Raw genomic sequence first — 14851 nt, 5'->3', positions numbered from 1 at the left:
AAGAGAAAACAGTAAGCTACATCTTAAAAGTTAACTAAGCGTGTGTGCATGTTAGTTGTTCAGTCATGCCAGACTCTTCGCCACCCCAGGGACTATATAGCCTGCCAGCCTTCGCTGTCCATGTATAGTTAAGTTAAAGGTTAACTATACATGTTGCAAATTGAAGCAATAACCATTTTGGTTGAAACAAGCTCACCACGTGTGTGTTGAAGATTGATGGATGTAGCAGAATCCCACTGGAAGGAGGCATTTTTCTCCATCAGAACAGAGCCCCTGGGAGGGTGATGTGAAGAAGAGCCAGCATCTCAGAGCCCAGATTGCCTTGCAGCAAGCATGGCCGTCTCCCTTCTGCTGTGCATTCCTACAGTTTCCAGCAGCTTCAAAACCACTTAGGATCCCAGGGTAGCCAGCAGCTTCCAATATCACTGCCAACAGCTGAGCAGTTCTGTCTGAACTGAGCACATAGGAAGATCGGGCAGACATGTGCCTGCCTTTATTCTGTACATCCAGTGCAATTTTTCTTATAGGAATGCACAACTCAACTTGAGAATATAAGCTTTGTTTAGAATGACGAAAGCAAGTAAAGATCTGCACTCTGAGGAAGTGACTTCACAAACAGAAATGCGCTGAAGCATGGGGGAAGGTGCATGACAGACTCTGGAGCCTGGACGTGACCCTAGTGATGTTTCTACAGCCTCATCTCCTTCCATTCATCTCCTGGCTTAGAGCCAGACCCCCAACACGACCTGCTTTGTGGATTTAGCTGTGTGTCTGCAAGAACATGCTCTCCTGAGCCCCTGTGTTCATGGCACTCCAGAGAGACTAGCAGACTGGATGGGCACACCACCGTCCACCAGAGGACTGATGGCCATGCTTGGCATTTTTGTAACACTGATATTCATGTTTATTGTCCCTTCCTTACAGGATCCCTGGGAGTCAGCACGCACCTCTGATAACCTCATTGCTATCCTCAGTGTCCTGTGAGGTGAACCAAGACCCTTGGGATTGTTGAACTGGGGCTCCGCAGGCTGTGTAGCCCACAGACAAACACTGTCATCATGAGCCATTCATCCGCAGAGGCCAGGGGTCCAGACTCCAACAGAACTGAAAATCTTGCCATCTCCTAAAGAGATCCTTCCCACATTGAATGCTGGAGAGGGAATCCACGTGGTGGGGTCCTCCGAGCCAGAGCAGGTGTCTGGGTGGTCACGCTACTCCTCACTGCCCGCCTTCACCCTCATCCCTACTGTGCACACATCAGAGGCAAAGCCCTAGACCTGCACACCCCCCCTCGACACACAAGGGCACATCCTCACTGTGGCCAATACCACAGCACATCTCCAGTTTAGAAACTGTTTCTATCACCACATCTTTGGAAACCCTCAACTGTTTGGTTTCTTCTCACTTATCCCTTCTCCTTTGCACACATGGCATAATGTGCTGTTTGAACCATGCTTCTCCCTAGGACACTTTCCTTTCCTTAACTCTTGCATAGCATCAATAGAATTTATCACCAAGCAAGTGCATCTTGGATCCATTCAAGTAGATTCAGAACCAATATGGTTTAATAAGAAGACAACCTCAAAAGGCAACCCGATTTTAATCATGAGAATGTGTGCTCAAGAACTGAAGAGATATGAGTTTAAATTGCTGCATCGGTACTTACAGGCTGTGCGACCAGGATGAATCACTGACCCACTCTGAGCCACAGGCTTCACTCACAGGTCTGGACAATAATAATAACTTACAGGGTGACCATGAGGAAATAATCAAATATGGTAGGTAGAAAATTTGACACATATTAGGCACTCAGTAAATGAAAATAACTGCTATTTTAATGTTTCTTGGGTTCTATGAATTTCATTCTCTTAATAAAACCAAATTCAAGTGAATGGTGAGGATTAAATGAGGTAACATATGTAAAGTATCCCACATGATCATAACACATAGTAGATAGGTGGGCAATAGTGTTATTTTTCTGCCAATGAGGGGTGGATGGGCTCCTCTGTGCCTTCATAATTTTATTTTGCAGCTAGGGAAACTAAGGCTTATCCTTGGTTATCTCAGGTCCAGACCTGCCGTTTCACTTCTGAAGTCAATTTCCTCTCTTGTCCAACAGGAAGTTCATGGTGCTTTATGTTTCTTAAAGAAGTTGCCTTCCATTGAAAAGTACAGTAAGGCCCAAGGCTAAGATGTTAAATAGACAATAAATAATAATAATGGTGCCAAACTCAGGTCCAGCTGCTCATTGGTGGAAAATCAATGCATGAGAGGCAAGTGTTGGTAGAAAGGAAAGTTGCTTTTGATAAGACAAGTCAGCAATCTGGAGAGAAGGTAGACTCAGTGTACCCCCAAAACCATCTTCAACGGCTGGGACATGAAAGTTTTTAAAGGGAAAAAAGGAAGTAATCTCAGCTAATCACTGAGATGGGAGGGGTCAGATTCATCACCATCCCCCACTGCGTGTAGGACTGTCAACTCCTCATGATCTTTCTTCAGATATTGTCTTGTTCACACAGTTTGTTCAAGAGATTACTGAAGGGGAAGCTAGGGAAGAGATTCGGTCAGCTGTTAATTACTTATTCTTCATTTCTACCTCTTTGATCTACAGAGAGAACCAGCAGGTTAGGCAAAGGATTGTGTGATCAAAAGATGTGAAAGCTGTGCTAGGGCCGGACGTGAGTACAGCATGGCGCCTGACTTAAAAGTTAGTTACAGGGACTTCCTCGTGGTTGATTGGTTAAGAATCCACCGTTGCAATCAGGGAGAATGGGTTCGATCCCTGGTCAAGGAATAAGATCCCACTTGCTGCAAAGCAATTAAGCCCATGCACTGCGATCACTGAACCTGTGTGCTCTGGAGCTCACCTGGAGCCACAAGGAAAGATTCCGCATGACAGTCAAATAAATACATTGTAAATAAAGTAAAAGTTAGTTGCAATGTAGCTTTGCTAAAATGACAAGAAAAGGAACTTCCTGCTAAGGGTAGGTTCCTGCAAAGAGCTACTTACTATAATAATAATAATAGCCAAAATGTAATTAGTGTATATTATATACCAGGCAGTGTTCTAAGGATTCACTTATATTAACTACAGGAGTTAAAATAAAAGATCCTTTTATGGTTCCAAAACCCAAGGAGATATGGAGTTGGTCCTGAGCCCTGTCCTCACTCTTGCCCACAGTGCTGTTTGGGGGGTGGGGGGGAGGTTGGTGTCAGCAAGTCAGAATCCACTGACAAGACGACCATGGCCATCGTTTCAGCATGTAGCACAGTGTGTGCTTTCCGCCAGCCATGGGGTTTTGGGCCAATGCCCCCACACAGGTCAGCACATGATTCCCCCCCACTCCCTACACTGCTTAATCACCTCAAGCACCTTCTCCAAATGGCACCACACACTCCCAGGAAACATGGTTTATTTTAGAAGCCAAAGGAAAGTGGATTTTCCATATGGGTGCAACTGAGATGGAGTAGGCCTGCCGGAGGCCAGACCAGGGCAGGAAAAGGCTCTCTGTTTGGTTGTGATTTCTTTTCTCTGCTCAAGCGCATTCATCTCAGCCTGCTGCACTTTCGTTCCAACAACCTCCAAGCCCTTTTCAGCCAAAAATCAACCATGCGTGCACACTGGTGCCTCTCTGTCTCTCTCTCTCTCACACACACACACACACATATACACACAGAGAGATGAAACACAGCTCTGGCTCCTCTTGGCATAGATTTTGGTTCAGCTTCATTAGGCCAGCCATCTGGGTCATTTCAATTCTGTTTCCAGTCCTGAAATAATTGCAGCATCTGAAACAGCCATTCCCCCAATCCTGCCCCAACACCTTCCTCCCACCAGCTGCCTAAGCATGAAACCTCACAAAGGAAAGATAATGAATGTTTTGGGAAGATTGGAGAATGTTTTTTTAAACCACACAGGATCAGACAGTCAGAGTTCCAGAGCTCATGTCCGTGTTGGTCACAGGAGAGGAAAGCCCGTTTTATCACGGAATAATTACTGGGAGCTGTGTACCTCCCCTAGCCCTGTCTCTGAGCCCTCTGAACTCTGGAATGTGACCAAGCTCATAACTGGGACTTCATCCAGCAAGTAAAATGTGACTCTTTAATTTCATCTGCATCTGTCCAAATTGTGCTAAGATGGCTACTAGGGCCTTTGGACTCTTTCTAACTGCTGGACTTTTTATGCCAAAGAAAATGATTAGAGTTTAGATTAATATAATCCCTTGAAGGCCCTAAGAATCCCCAAGCTTGCAAAGGGTAAGTGCCTAATGTATATAGAAATATAGTTGTTGGAAGATACAGTCTGTGAAGTCCTCCTCTTGCTGAGTTTTTAAAGTGTGTAATTTTTAAAAGTTGTAGAAAATAAAGGCAGGAAATTCAAAGGAATTAGACTGGTCATAACAAATCTACCAGCCAATTACTTTATCTGACCATGGCCAAGTAAAAGTTATCTTTAAAGGTGTAAGAATATCTAAGATAAAGAATATCAGAAGTAAAAGGGTTTCTTTTGTTGTTTTCCTTTGCTTGACTGATGACTTAAATATCTCTGCTTATTCCTACCTAACTGCTTCATTTATCCAGCCAATACTTGGAAATTTTTTCATATTTGTTACCACCTGCTAAAAGCTAAAACTGTGACCCGCCAGACACAACCTCTGCCCTGACAGAGCTTAAGGTCAAGTAGAAAATAAAGAACAGTAAGATATATATAGATAGATACACCTATAGATAGAGATATATAGTGAAGTAACCACATGAAAGTGCATACAAGGTGTTATGGAGGCTGTTACAAAGAGTAACCAAGCCAGACTCGGGAAGTCACATAAACATCTCAGGGAAACAACCTACTAGATAAACCCTGAGGGATGGAGAAAAGTGGAGCAGACAGGCCTGGGGTCTGTCTGTCCGGCTATCACAGAGTGCCATAGAATGGATGACTTAGATAAGAATCATGTCCCGAAGCTCTGGAGGCCGGAAGTCCAAGGTCGGCAAACCAGCCTGGTCCAGCGAGGTCCCCCTCCTACCCATGTCTTCCCTCGGTCTTCCTTGGTGGATACACAGAGAGAGAAGATCTCATGTCACATCCTTTTTTTTTGAAATAAGTGCATGAGTTCCTTCCCAAAGATCCTCTCATAACCTAATCTAACCCCAATGACCTCCCCAAAACCCCGCCTCCAAATACCATCAGCTGAGAACTGGAGCCTGATTGGCTACAGTCCATAGGGTGACAAAGAGTCAGATATGACTGAAACAACTCAGCACACAGACATTAGGGATTGAACCCTTGTCCTCTGCCCAAGAAGGCAGATTCTTAAACCCTGGACCACCAGGGAAGTCCCCAAAGGTCGGTCTTCTTAAAGTGGAGGAAAGCCATAATTATATTTGGGGGTTCTAACATTACTCTGTTGGCTACACGGAGGAGGAGCTGGGTGCTAGCATGTTGAGTGAGAGCTGCTGAGAGAGCTGGTGAGGACTCTGACGTACCCAGATGGCTTTTTGCTCTAATCAGCTCAAAGAACACACTTTCAACAAAAGACATCTGAGGACAATGGGCTCAGTGAGTCTCCCATCTCTTCATTCTAAGGGTCCCTGGTTGGTGGCAGCTGTTGTCAGCTATCCGTCCTTGGAAAGGTCCTGCCAGGCCTGAGGATGAAGCAGGGGTTTACCAAACCATAAGCATCTTACTGCTGTTGTTGTTTAGTCACTCAGTCGTGTCCAACTCTTTGTGACCCCATGGACTGTAGCCCACCAGGCTCCTCTGTCCATGGGATTTCCCAGGCAAGAATCCTGGAGTGGGGTGCCACTGCCTTCTCCAGGGGAATCTTCCCCACCCAGGGGTCAAGCCCACGTCTCCTGGGTCGGCAGGCAAGCTCTTTACCGCTTAGTCACCTGGGAAGCCCACAAGTACCTTATACTCTAGCAGAATTAATTTTATGGCTGCTAAAAACCATTAGCAAAGTCTGTTACCTGGATTGCACATCTGCATTCCAAATATAATTCCTGAAAGAGCCACCTGAACATCCTGAAAAATTGCCCACAAATCACCTCATCCCAATCAGGCGACACACAGATGTGATCACACTGCTGAAGTAAGCGGGGGCCCTGGACTGTAACCCGTCTGCTGTTTTACGATGCACAGGTGGGTCTGAGCAGGGTATGTGTGAGGAAAGGCCACCACAAACACGGAGACCAGTCGGGGGCTGGTGAAATGAGGGTGCCCTCAATTCAGGCAGCAACAGCAGGAATAAAACTGGAGAAAGCTGAAAGATGCAAGAGAAACTTGAGAGATGGAACTTGGCTAACGACTAGATATCAGGGAAAACAGATTTCCAGGAAGTATTTAGACCTATTAACACTTTAAAGACATTTAGGAAGCATTTATTTTTCAATCACGCTTTGGTCATCAGTTGGATCTAGAGATTATCATGCTGAGTGAAGTAAGTTAGAAAGAGAAAGACAAATATCATACAATATCATTTCTATGTTGAATCTAAAATACAACCCAAATGAACTTTTCTATGAAACAGAATCAGATTCACAGACATAGAGAACACACTTGTGATTGCCAAGGAGGAGGGGGAAGAGAGAGAAAGGAGTAGGAGTTTGGGATTAGAAGATACAAGCTGTTATATATAGGATGAAAAAGCAGCAGGGTTCTACTGTACAGCACAGGGGACTACATTCAATATCCTGTGATAAACCATAATAGAAAAGAATATAGTATATATATAATATGTATATATACGTATAACTGAGTCACTTTAATGTACAGCAGAAATTAACACAACATTGTAAATCAACTATGCTTCAATAAAATTTAAAAATGAAAAAGACCTGTCCATCAGTGAGATTAGCTTGAATTTCACAGTCTCTTTTGTGTTATTTAGAGACTTGCATGAATTCCAAAGTCTATGAATGTCATGAGTAGCACAAGGTTTATCCAGTGAAGATGATAAGCCCAACACGGCAGGTGGGGAGCAACGAATGGAAGAAGAGATTTGTTTTCTTTGCTCTCCAGGACTTTTAGCTCCTGCTCTGCCTTCTGGGCCCCCCACCCTCTAACCCTTGGGTCTGTCACTGACACTGAGCCCCCCAGCTGCTTTCCAGCCTGTCCTTCCTGGACAGTCCCAGACTCTTCCCTTCTGCTCACACCCATTCAAAGTCAACACTCCCCTCAGCCAGATGCCAGGTGGGAAGGAGAGCTAATGCCACTTCCACAGCTTACAGAGCCTTACCTTTCTATCATCAGTCCCTCACTGGCTGATGTTGAAGCCACTTGTATCTGAACCTATGTTTGCTTATCTGAAAAGTAAACTCATTGGAGTAGATCAGAGGTCATACGTTCACATACCTAGGAAGGCTGAGTGTGTCCTGTGGGTGAGTGAGGCACACCAGGCATCAGGTAGCAGAGGCAGGATGGTTTCCTTGGCGACTTAGACAGCCCCCACCTATATCTGCCTTCAAAAAACTGTTGTCCTGCAGGCTCCGTGTTGCCAGATCATCCACATTTTTTCAAGAGAATTTGGAAATGCAGATTTTGCACATAATTATCCAATTTCCAAAAATTTGGCAATGCAACTAATTCAAATTTTTTTATATTTGTGAGCCAGCACTGTGTAGGCCAAACAAAACACATCTGCCAGGCAGATTTAGCCTATGAAGGATTGGTTGGTACCCTCTGGACACAACAATCTCCGAGGCTTTTCTCTGGCTCTTAAACTGTGAGGGAAATCTAAAATGCCATCATCTTCAGGACATAATTGCTAAAGTTATGGAGTTCTAGATCAAAGGGCAGATCACAGGTAAGCATTAGTTTGCACCATAAGGTTGTTTTGAGTGTCTTTCAAATTCCAGCAAATAAATATTACATCAATGTACATGATTAACCTCATCTTTCTAAGACTTGAAACTCTCTGATGTGGTGAAACCTGAAAGTGGTCATTTCTAAGACTGAATTTTTGCTTTTATCATGATCCAAATTTAAATAGAGTTTAGCTATGTTAAAATCAATATCATTGTTCAGTTCAGTTTAGTAGCTCAGTCGTGTCCGACTCTTTGCAACCCTATGAACCGCAGCACACCAGGCCTCTCTGTCCATCACCAACTTCCGGAATCCACCCAAACCCATGTCCATTGTGTTGGTGATGCCAACCAGCCATCTCATCCTCTGTCGTCCCCTTCTCCTCCTGCCCTCAATCTTTCCCAGCATCAGGGTCTTTTCAAATGAGTCAGCTCTTCGCATCAGGTGGCCAAAGTATTGGAGTTTCAGCTTCAACATCAGTCCTTCCAGTGAACACTCAGGACTGATCTTCTTTAGGATGGATTGATTGGATCTCCTTGCAGTCCAAGGGACTCTCAAGAGTCTTCTCCAACACCACAGTTCAAAAGCATCAATTCTGCGGCGCTCAGCCTTCTTCACCGTCCAACTCTCACATCCATACATGACCACTGGAAAAACCATAGCCTTGACTAGATGGACCTTTGTTGACAAAGTGATATCTCTGCTTTTTAATATGCTGTCTAGGTTGGTCATAACTTTCCTTCCAAAGAGTAAGTATCTTTTAATTTCATGGCTGCAGTCACCATCTGCAGTGATTTTGGAGCCCAGAAAAATAAAGTCAGCCACTGTCTCCACTGTTTCCCCGTCTATTTGCCATGAAGTGATGGGACCAGATGCCATGATCTTAGTTTTCTGAATGTTGAGTTTTAAGCCGTTTTCAATCTCCTCTTTCACTTTCAACTTTTAGTTGTACAGATATATATACATATATATATGCATAAGTGAATCACTTTGTTGTACACCTGAGGCTAACACAACATTGTATTAATTATTCAACTATACTTCAATAAAAATTATATCGATAAATAAATAAAATCAATATCATCAGGGTAATGTTATGTTAAAAACTATGCGAACAAATATTTTCTGATTATTAAACTTGAGGATAATAACAAAAGGTCATCTTAAAATTATCAAGCATTTGTCATTCCTCTCGTTAAGTGTTATTTGTTATTTTGTTCTGGCAAAGTCTGCTGACATATCTTATCACAGTGAATTTTAAAAACATCCGATTTTAAAGATCATCTATATAATGTGGGGCTTCCCTTGTGGCTCAGCTGGTAAAGAATCCAACTACAATGCCGGAGACCTGGGTTCAATCCCTTGGTTGAGAAGATCCCCTGGAGAAGGGAAAGGCTATCCACTCCAGTATTCTGGCCTGGAGAATTCCATGGACCGTATAGTCCATGGGGTCACAAAAAGTCGGACACGACTGAGCAACTTTCATTTAGAAATGCTCAATATTCTTTATTTGATGCTATGCATAAACCATACTAACATGCCTCTTGTTGAGTAAAAGGCAATAATTTACATGGAGACTTTTAATTAAGTTGGCCCAGTTCAGACCAAAAAAGATAAAGTGGACATTGTCAGTGTATGGGCTTCCCTGATAGCTCAGTTGGTAAAGAATCTGCCTGCAATGCAGGAGACCCCAGTTCAATTCCTGAGTCAGACAGATCCACTGGAGAAGGGATAGGCTACCCACTCCAGTATCCTTAGGCTTCCCTGGTGGCTCAGCTGGTAAAGAATCCACCTGCAATGCGGGAGACCTGTATTCAATTCCTGGATTGGGAAGAACCCCTAGAGAAGAGAAAGGCTACCCACGCCAGTATTCTGGCCTGGAGAATCCCATGGACCGTACAGTCCATGGGGTCGCAAAGAGTCAGACACGACTGAGCGACTTTCACTTTCACTTTGTCAGTGTATCTTCAGCCCTTGCTTTAAGAGGTTAATGAACACAGGTGAATCTGGCTCTGTTCTTTGAGACAGTGAAGTGATCTTCTCAGTACTTAAATACACTTGTCATTTGTTATTTCTCTCCTCTAGATGAGCGCAACAGTTCCTCTACTCTGGGCCAGTGGAGCTACTCTCTGTGGTCAGCTGGCAGCTGAGGCTGGATGGTCCCGGATGGCCTCACTCTCGCACCTCATGTGGACACAGACTGTTGGTCTAAGGGGCCTCAGCTGGAGGGCAGCCTCTGCTCCATACACTCTCTTATCCGCCAGGAGGCTCACCCAGGCTCCTCCCCAGGGCGGACTCAAGGCTGCAGAAGGAGGAACAGAGGGTCAAGCCAACTGGCTCACCCGGTTACATACCAGCCCTTGTCAGTATCTGTATTTGTAGCTTTCTGAGCCACCCCATGTTCTTTCTTGGTCTCTGATTATGCCATGTCTGATAACATCCCATCAAACCTGTCCCCTCTCTACCCCACACACTTGTCATTCCTCCCTGAGTGCTAACAGCATGGATGGGCTCTCTGCACCACCTGAAGAACTGTGCAATTTAATGAGATCATCACCACTTCAGAACATACATCTCCTTTCCTTCTAAAGCTGCCCATGTGGTATGAGACATTTGGCAAGGGTGCCTCTTCTCTGGATTTCAGGTGGACACAGATCTCTGAAGCCCCTCTGCTTACCTTAGGTTTTCAGCATCTCATTGACAGTCTTGTTTGAGACTCCAAGAGCTACAGCATTGGATTCTTTTTGAGATATTCATGTCCCACCAGGTTCCATCCCTTATATCCTTCTCTTTTGACCTTCTCATGTCAAGAAGGTCCTTTTCCTTAACAGCAGGAAAATGTTCTTAAATCATATTCTCTATCTTCTTCTGCTCTGTGACTTAAGCTCTATAGTGACTCCTTCAAGCACTGGCTCAGTATCTTTCAAGTCCTGAAGAAGGTCTGATTCACCTTGGGTCAACATGAGGTCTAAAGATCAGGCTCAGAACTTTGATTTTATGACCATTCAAGAAGTTATACTAGATGTCAAGAAAGCTCTCTCTCCACCAGAGATTATCTGATAATGGGGAAGAATGAAGTGGTCATTTCCAAAATAAGCTATTCGTGGCTTCTATCTTGGTATACATTCAAATGGAGTTTAACTGCATTAAAAATTAATGTCATCTTGGCACAAACAAGTGCAAAAAGATTTTGTCCACTTATGAAATTTGAGAATGAAAAGACACCAGGCGTTTTTTAATGCCTATAAAATGACTCTAATAACTTTGAATTGACATCTTAGGCAACCTCAGTTCAGGTTGTTTGCATATAACACTCTAAGAGTCCCTTAGAAAGAGAAAAGGAACATTTACTCAGTCACCACTTTGCATGACATGCTGTTTAATTCTGTTTTCTGACTTGTTCAAAATACTCTCTTGGGATAGCTGAGTAGCTTTTCTAAATTATACTTGTGAATTGTTCCTAAGGAGGCAATGGCTTTAGCATGTTATCTTTATAATCTATACAACTAAGGTTATTTAAATATGAGTTTTTATAAGAGCATAGAGATAACTGGCCAAGAATTTAGTGTTAATTTCCTAAACTTTATTACTTCAAACAAGCCTAGTATGTTCACCATAATTTGTAAAGCACAGTTAGTGCAGATGCTATAAAAGTCAAGGAATGTTTCGGTTGAATCCGGCCATTGAACAGCACTGAGCCTAATATTATGAAGACATTTTTGCCTTTTGTTATATGCCATTGCTAAGTTATCTTTCATCATTTTGTTGTGTGGGCTTTTTTAATCTGATTATAAGGGCTCAACAACAAACAAAGAAAAAACATTTCTCGGAAGTAAAGTGAAAATACACAAGAAGCACTAGAAAAAAAATAGCAATTTGAGGATTTCCTAGAAAAGAGGCATCAATAGAAACAGAGATGATAGACCTGCCATATGCTGACCTCAGATCCACTGTGGGGACCACACGTAGGAAGAACGTGGAGCATTAGGGTCATTCAGATGGAGGAAGGATTGAAAATGATGTGTGTGCGCTCAGTCATGTCCAATTCTTTGCGATCCCACGGACTGTAGCCCACAATGTTCCTCTGTCCATGGTGTTTTCCAGGCAAGAGTCCTGGAGTAGGTTGCCATTTCCTTTTCCAGGGGATGTTCCCAACCCAGGGATAGAATCCATACCTCTTGCATCTCCTGCATTGGCAGGCAGATTCTTTCAACACTGTGCCACCTGGGGACTTCTGATACCGTGTTTTAAAAAATAAAGACCTCTGAGAGATCATAACACATTTGACAGAGAAGACTCAGGGTGTAATGGTTAGTTTTTCTGGGCTGAGAGATATCCAAATAGTTGGTAAAATATTGTTTCTGGTATGTCTGTGACTGTGTCTCCAGAAGAAGTTGGCATTGGAATAGATACCGAGCAGGGCCCTGTGGTGCTACTGGGCACAAAGTCCTTTCTGTATCCCTCATATCTTGATTATAGGACATAGGTCCAGTTCAACTTCCATGACCTTCCCTGAGTTTCAACAGGAAGATTCAAACAGTTGCTAATCAGAAAAGAGAGGGGATGAGGAGACCAGGAAGGAGCAGCCAAGAAACAATAACTCTTTGGGGCAGGGTCCTGGTTCCTCCTCTAGCTCAGTTCAGTTCAGTCATTCAGTCGTGTCTGACTCTCTGCAACCCCATGGACTGCAGCATGCCAGGCTTCCTTGTCCTTCATTATCTCCAGGAGTTTGCTCAACTCACGTCCACTGAGTTAGTGATGCCGCCCAAGGATACACATAAAAATGTCTTTGAGCTGTTTTGCAGATTCAGAAATCCCCACCAGGTGGGAGAAGTTAACCATCTGCTGCCCACAAGCATGTAGACTCTAGACCGGCTGGAACCAGGACTTGATGATGCTGACCCCCGATTACCTCACCACCAGCCAATCAGAAGAATGTCCATGAGCTGATCAAGCTCTCTCCTCTTTGAACCATTCCTATAAAACTCCTTACTAACACCTCCAGGTGGAGACACAAAGTTTTGAGGGCATGAGGGGCCTGCTGTGGCCCCCTTTGCCTGAGAAAGCAATAAGGCTAGTCTTTTCTCCTTCAGTCAAAATTCTGTCTCCAAGATTCGGTTCAGTGTCAGGGTACAGAGGTGGATTCAGCTTTGGAATCAGTAGACTGAGAAAAGAATTCCATCCTCACCAAGGTGGGTAGACAGCATCTAATCTGTTGAGGGTCTGAATGGAAAACAAAGCTTATAGGAATTGGCTCATGTGACAGTGGAGGCAGAGAAGGTCTCTGATCTGCCGTCTGCAAACTTAGAACCAGGAAAGCTGGTGGTGTGGTTCAGTCTGAGTGAAGTCCTGGGATCCTGTGGAGCTACGGGGTGCTGTGAGTTCCAGTACACATCCAAAGACCCAAGAATCAGGGGCTGATGGTATAGGTCCTGAAGTCTGAAGGCTGATGTCCAAGGGCAGAGGACGGACAACTCAGAGAGAATGAATCGGCCCTTCCTGCCCACTTCTCCACACACATGTATATGTCTTCTATTGCTTCTGTTTCTCTGGAGAATGCTGACCAACACATGGGAAATTCAGAATAACATCCTTCAAACGTGTGTCAGGGGAAGAGAAACCAATCTTTTATTGACCTTCTAGGTGCTAAGGTTTTTTCCAGCCAGCTATAAGGCATCTCTTACAGCCAGAGATGTACAAAGACCCATGCATCCCCATCACAGTGATTGTAACCACAGCCCAGGCCACCAGCTGACAGAGGTGTCACAGAAGGAAAGTGATCATCAGACAGGTGGTTGAACAGTTGAATTTTAAGTTCCGTTATCTCCTCTGGCCTGAGATTTAGCATCAAACCGCATGAGGGTTGAGAACATACATCCAGCAAACCTGGGCCCTGCTTCAGCTCTCACTGGAGCTGTTTTTCCCATCATCCTTGAAACCATGTCCACATCACAGGGTCCAATTGAGGTTATCAGCTGCACACAGTGAACGCTCAGGGCAGAGCCAAACACAGCACATTCTCAGGAACGTTACTGCCCCCTTCACACCTCATCTATCTTCTTGAAGATCCTTTCAGACAATGATTCAGAATCCAAAGACAAAAGCAACAGTGAGGACACACCTTTTTTTATGGCAGACATTGAAGAGAAAGAGAATACAGAGCAGTTGCAAGAAGAATAAAAGAGTCATTGTTAAAAAAAAAAAAAAGAAGAAAAAAAAATAGCCATCTGAACTTTTGAAAAATGTTTTAAAAATGCGTTTTACAAAAACCTTTGAAACACAAGGGGGTCAGGAGCCGTTTTTAATCCTTTGCACTAGAACATGGCAAAGGCAGCCTGCCTGAAGGCTGGGCTCCCTGTTCTGCGTCTCTGAAGTTGGATCAATAGCATCCAACCCAGCAGACAGCTTCTCCCCTCCGGTCTTTTCCATCCTCTTGGACTCCAGCCCCACCGACTCCACACAGGGCCCCAGAGTTGGCCCCGAGGTTTCCCCCTTTCACACAGCGGAAAACGTCGTTTCTGAGAAGTGCATTTCTGTTTTTCAGTTTTGAGTTAGGATACTATTAAGTGGGTTTTGTGTGTCCCGCCCGGGAGGGCATCCTGCTGTATCTCATCCGCACATCTTCGGTTCACCGATTCAGTTGCCCGAATGCACGCGCTTCCTGTTCGTTTTCTGGTTGTCGGGCGACCCCTGCTGGTCACTTGGAGATGTTGCCACCTTTGCTCATTTTGTTCTGGATTTAATTCCGTCATTAAACTGTAACTGCCGCTTTCTGAGAGATTCAATTCTCCTTTACTTAGTTGTGATAGCTTCTATGAATACCTGTCGTGCGTTAAATGTCATTTTCATCGCATTAAACTCAGGGTTTTGAAAACTGCTCCCCGTAGAAAGGAGTTCCTTTGCTGAAATACACAGCAGAGGAAAATATCTTTGTGCTGTTGAGTCTTAATGATTCAGTGATTTCGTGCTGACAGAGGAGATGACAATTTTTATATTTTCTTAAAAAATACGAGCCGGCAACCAACACGGGGACTGACACGTTTTGAAGCC

The 14851-nt window shown here is 44.1% G+C and overlaps 1 long non-coding RNA gene across 1 annotated transcript in view; it reads right to left on the bottom strand.

The window, feature by feature from the left end:
• The window catches only part of LOC145526899 (uncharacterized), a 41552-nt gene extending 27112 nt beyond the window's left edge, over positions 1-14440 (bottom strand). Inside the window, exon 1 of the long non-coding RNA XR_014069284.1 lies at positions 11742-14440. This is a non-coding gene — a long non-coding RNA (uncharacterized LOC145526899). The remainder of the gene's footprint in view (positions 1-11741) is intronic.
• Positions 14441-14851: the final 411 nt, after the last annotated feature.

Source organism: Giraffa tippelskirchi, chromosome 11 (genome assembly GCF_054371585.1).
Source record: "Giraffa tippelskirchi isolate mGirTip1 chromosome 11, T2T-mGirTip1v1.2.pri, whole genome shotgun sequence".
Taxonomy (NCBI): domain Eukaryota; kingdom Metazoa; phylum Chordata; class Mammalia; order Artiodactyla; family Giraffidae; genus Giraffa; species Giraffa tippelskirchi.
Note: the sequence above shows the minus strand (reverse complement) of the source record. Positions and strands in the feature narration are given on the sequence as shown.